The sequence below is a fragment of the Teleopsis dalmanni genome, chromosome 1 (assembly GCF_002237135.1).
Source record: "Teleopsis dalmanni isolate 2A chromosome 1, ASM223713v2, whole genome shotgun sequence".
NCBI lineage: Eukaryota > Metazoa > Arthropoda > Insecta > Diptera > Diopsidae > Teleopsis > Teleopsis dalmanni.
In genome coordinates, this window is record NC_051846.1 from 12,508,163 (window position 1) to 12,514,267 (window position 6,105).

Consider the following 6,105-nt stretch of genomic DNA (forward strand, 5'->3'; position numbering starts at 1 on the left):
CAATGTACTCAACTGTTATCAAGTATCATTAGAACGATGTTGGAGTGTCTGACTAGATGAAGGTTCAAAATAGTTATTGTGATAGCGTGACAGCAATTTAGATATTGAACATTTATCACAGATAACATTAAGTCTGGTAATAGATTGTCTTCACATAGTAAAAATATTTAAGCAAAATGACCAGATATGAATCCTATGGGTACCACATCAGATTACAATGCTACAGATGTTACAAATTTGTCAGGAGTACAAAATCATCACCGTTTCTTGGCGTGGAATATTTTTCTTTTCTAGGAGAGAAAATTTCTTCTTACATATTTAGAAGGAAGAAAAGAAATGTAGAACATAATCCTTGTAATAGAATATAAAAATCTAGAGAATTCAAGATTTCTTGAAGATTTCAAAATCGCTTTAATAATTGAAATACTTTAAATAATTTAATACTTGAAAAAATATAAGAAATTAAAAATCATTATAAGAATGGGGTTTATAGATTGAATTGTCATTCAATAAAACTGGAATTTAACTGTAATAAAATTATAGGTTTTACAGGGAAGAGCGTTCGATCGCGATATGATTATACAATTTATTAGTACGTAAAAGATTATTAATACATAAAAGATAGGAATAACATATATATGTTCCTACATATAGGAATACATATATAGTTTTTAATACATATATAATAATATTAATCTATAAATTTTCTTGTAATATAAAAATTTAAATTGTAATAGTAAAGTCGCTTCTAGTACTGCTACTTCGCAATTATCTAGTGTCAGATAGATTTGAAATACTTGGCGAAGCAAAGTAGGCTTGATCATTTAGTGTCAGATAGAAATCAAATACTTGGCGAAGCAAAGTAGGCTTGATATTGCAATTCACGGTGAAAAGTAAATTTAGAGTTAGTATTTATCTAAATTTACAATAGATATTTATAGTGCCAGTGCAATATTTTCTCATTATAAAAATTGTATTAAAACTTCAGGGCGAACTAGAATCTCTTCTCCTTTTTATCCTGTATCCGTAGTCTCTGTTCTCCAACTTTTGATACGTCATTGCTCTTAAATAGGTATGTTACATGAAAACATATAGTTTTGAAGTGTGTTTTGATTCGTTCTGGAATGAACATTCCAGCAATTCATATTTATTTATTCTCTGATGGTCTTACTATAAATTACCTCTCCATCATAGTAATATTAATAGCGTAAAAGCCCGAGGTGAATCAGTGTTTCCATAATCACTATCATTCTTCGTCTCTGTTCTCCAAGAAATCGCATATTTCTGAAGCATTGTTTTATTCGTTTTTTAATAGATATTCTAACAATTCGTGCTTAAGCGTTCCATAATGGATTCATTTAGTGTCACAACAAGTTTATGTAATGGGATTTAATATATCTTATAACATTTTGATCCTTTATTATGCTTTTTTTCGTATCATTGTCCTTTATGTGTCGTCTTAGTAGCAAGAGTGGAATGAATCATTAGTTTGTTGTACAGGACTAAAGACACTTTGCAAGGTTGAAGTGGATATAAGTGAGGTTGTGTATGTGCTTATATTATATTGTTGTGACATGATTTTAAACATAAAATGTTTAAAATGTTAATAGTAGGTTTTATGAGCTGTGTATATTCGATATAAATATATCTCTTATAGCGTCAGGTGCTTAGCTGAGGTATTTAATTTCATCCACTATTTGAAGCGGACAGTGTATATAGTGGATGTACTTTGACTTCTTCCATTACTTGGTGGTTTTCCGTACTTTATTTCGGAATGATTTGGTTCAAATTTAGTTCAAATTTTGGATCAAATTATTCATAATTTTTTATACTTACCATTTCAAACCAGATGTCAAATTAAATGTTATTTTCTTTTTAATCATTTGAAGCATATAATTCTATTGTTCTGTTTAAGTTATTAAATTCCAATTTTCTTTTACTTATGGATGAGTTCAGAAATTAGTTCTAAATTCTAGCATTTCATAGTCATAAACAAAGGCAATATAGTCAGTATGAACTCATTTATCGATAACACATTCATTTATTCGATAATTCCAAATGAAAACCTTCTAAAGCTTCCTTTAATTATTGTATCGTATCTATGAATATATTTTATAATATAATATTTTTTTAAATAATTTGGATAGATTTATTTTGAAGTACATTTTAAATAATTAAAAAATTGTACAATAAAGTAATTAAAACATATTTTTGTACTGACATGTTAGAGAATGTAATTATTATACATATATATATATATAGCTAAGCTATGTGTAACACCAGAACAGATATGAAGTACTCGAATAATGTTTAAAAATACTATTTATATGCACTCGTATTAGCCACTGCTGCTGACCTCAACCTAAAATCTATAGCTTCGCAATTATATTCGTTGCTTATGTTCTGACGGATATTTGTATTCTTGACGAAATTATAAAATTAAATAAATATTAATTTATTGGCGTGCGCTTTTAAATATTTTATTATCAAATCGAACGCAAGCTTTATAGGTTTACATAAATTTCAAATTAGACAATTATAAAGTTATTAATATATTCGACACATTTCAGTTTGGAAGCAATAAAAAAGTATTTATTGCGCCATTTATCACACTGAATAAAAAATCTAAATTAGCACAAATTAAACGTCAAATTAGAACAAGAACCAGAATATTAGCGGTCCACCGGAATTTGCATACTTAATCTGTACATAATCAAATATAATAATTCAACTAATTTTATTGAGGCTTAACTTTTAATCCCTTAATGGCATAATTTATATACCAATGAAAAAAAAATATATATATATATATATAATATAATGGAATATTATCAAGTGTGTATGCGAAATTTCAAGATCAAAAGTAAATATTGAATGGTGGTATTCAAAGGGAAACCATCTGCTACTGTGTTGAGATCTCTGATTTTGTATTTTGTGTCTACGTGACTCGAAGTCAAGTGAATTTGTATGGAATATATGTCACGTACATTGTAGGTACATCCAAAAACACAACCATTGATGAAGATTATACCTATCCACAAAAAGGTAATATAAGTTCTGCCCATCAATTCGGTTTACTTCAGGTAAATAGAATAATTGAGTAGGTTGACAATAACACAAAGAAGAAAAAACAATTTTTTGAGTTACAAAAGTATTGTCCAGCCTTTCTTCGAAATAATACTCAGGTATTCAGTTCGGTTTACTTTAGGTAATTAGGATAATTGAGCAGGTTGACAATGTCCCAAAGAAGATATAACAATTTTTTGAGTTACAAAAGTAACTCAGTCTTACATGAGAGACATGAAAAAGCTGACTACTTAGTCAAGAGAGGCAAACATACTCTTAAATGATTGTGAGTCTTCCTATGGACAAAAATCCATAGAAATAGGGTCATCAAGAAACAGAAGAAACAAAAAAAGAGCAGACCAGTTGTTTAAGAGTGTAAGCCAACATCATGTGAAACGATTTCGTCATTGAGAGAAAGGAATATAGTGTGACATACTTTTACTAAGTAGGGTGGCGAAGTGCTCTATCTGATTACTTTACAAATTACTACAACCCTCGATTGTGGTCTCTTCTAATGTTTGCCACTTTTTTAAAATGGAAAAAATGCTCATGGAATTTTTTTTGTGATTGTTTAGCACTTGCTAGATAAGAGCTTTACCACTTATGCTAAAATTATTAAAAATCGAAATATACAAGGCACAATAGGTCTATTCAGGTTGCGGCGCCTTTTGGACTATGATAATAATAATAAATTGTATATTATCAATAAATTAACAGACGCTGAAAATCGTTGTTTAAATTGCTATAAAGGAACTGATTTGTATTGTTCTTAGTTTTTAAAAGTCCTGTTGATTTTGTAACATATCTTGGAGAAGATATTGCCTTAAAGAGATTTTATAGATTTTACGATGATCATATTGAATCACTAGGGCTTGGTAGCCTATTGTCGTAGAGTCTAAAAAAGTTTAAAACTATTTTTCAATTGTGATAGTTAATAACTGATAAAGATTATAATGTACAATTATATTATATAGTAGTAGCTAATACCATCAATTACAGCACTGGTATATTATTCACAGACTGGGATATAAAAATTTTTTTTCAAAATTAATTTATTTTTTTATAAAACATTGAACTTCAATCTAAACTAATAACATTGTGACTTGATATATAGTTAATGAAGATATATTCAAGATCAGAATTTTTTATGTTTCAACTTATTTTACTTTAATTTAAATTTTAAATTTTGATTTAACTAATTAAATGATTTAAGGCTCCTACGCTTCCACGTTTACAGACAATTTATATGGAGTCACGTTTATGTAAATAATTCTTCCTTAAACTTCGCCATTATTGACAACTTCAGAAAAAGCATTGTTTATCCGTATATTGTTTTATGTGAAGTAAAAATAATCGAGATTATTGCTAAGGTGTTTCTAGAAAAAAACGGATATAAAGCTAAGATTCGATATGTAATTAGCAAACTTTCAAATTTTCTCATATACATAAACGGAATTAATGCCTTGGCAAAGTGGCGTGTAGTAATCTGTCTGACGAAGATTTAAGGGGTTATTAGGTTGAATTTATATGTTACGAATATTTAAAAAAAATGCAAACTACTAAGTTAATTAACCACACATCATAGCAACTGTGGAGTGGTGGGCGTCTCTTAATATTAAAAGCATATAAAAAGATTGAATGATAGTATGTCTAGGTATTCATCAATACCTAGATGTCTAGGTATTCATCAATACCTAGCTATTCTTCCGTTAATACATGTACGGAGGAATAGCATAAGAAATACATATATACCTATATAACAAGCAACTCAAAATGATAAAAATTTAATTTGCATTCCAAATCATCGACACCATCTTCATTGAACTATCTTCATGGAATATCTGAACGGATATTTCAACTGATTTAACTCCATATATGAAAGAATAACAAGAGGAATATATATTGAGTTATACAATTAAAAGAATGAAAGATATCTTAATGTAAATAAAAATATATCAAAGTCCAATAGACATCCCATCGGTACTATCGCTACTATTAGTTTTTTAACAAACTTTATGGAATAACTTAGGGAATATCTTTCAACTTACTAGACTTATATATATATTGCATAGGAAAACGAAATTATATTTAACAATCAACTCAAAAGAATTATATATTAAAGATTGGCTCATCTAAGTCTAATTCATATAGGTATGCAGATACCGATACACTTTTTACAGTTTTAGTGGAATATTCTTAGAAATTTCTTAATTATTTTTTATAATTTATTAATAAATAATTTATAATAAATAATTTATAGTTGATAATCAACTATAAATGATTTAATATTTTAAAATAATCCTATGCCTTCGTGTAGAGATTTAAGCTTTTGTCCTTTTTTAGGTTACTTCATGATTCCATCAGTATAGAACTTCTGCGGCTTTTTAGTGAAAAACTTGGCTAAGTTTCTTTGGTCGGTCAATTTTTTACCATTAAAAGAGTTTTACAGTAATTGAAACAAATAGTAGTCAGACAGTGCAAGGTTCGGACTATACGATGGATGACTCAAAAGTTTCCAACCAAGTTCCGTCAACTTTTTTCCGATTTATCAAAGACTCCTTTGACTCCTTTTCTTTTGGCCAATTATATTCGATTTTTTTCTGATTGTCTTTATCAGGCGTTCGAATTGTAAGTTGGAAAGAGCCAAATTAATCATGCACTAGCTCGTAATAAAAATTTTCCCCCAATCCTTCCAAAGGCGCAACATAACCTTGTTTGTCGTCAATCTAAGTAGTTTAAGGAATATCGCTGATCTTTCACCACGACAGCTTATCTTAGATGTTCTCATATTTAATCAGTTAATCAGCTCTAAAATGGTTCGTTTTTCTTGTGTTTCAGTAGCGTTTCACTAATAATAGTTCGGTTATTTACATTTCTATGCTTCAATTTATGTGGCACCTAATAATCAAGCATTTTAACTTAGCCTGTTCTTTTTAAATTATTCCAAACTGTTATGTGGTTGATGCTTAGTGTCTCCGCTATCTTCTGACAGCTTGTGTGTCGATCTTGCTCCATTAGTTGCAAAATTTCATCTCTTTT

At 28.8% G+C, this 6,105-nt stretch overlaps 1 protein-coding gene across 1 annotated transcript in view; it reads right to left on the bottom strand.

Annotated features, from left to right (window-relative positions):
* The window catches only part of LOC119677450, a 45,623-nt gene that overhangs the window by 21,660 nt on the left and 17,858 nt on the right, over nt 1-6,105 (bottom strand). The gene's annotated exons all lie outside the window — the stretch shown is intronic.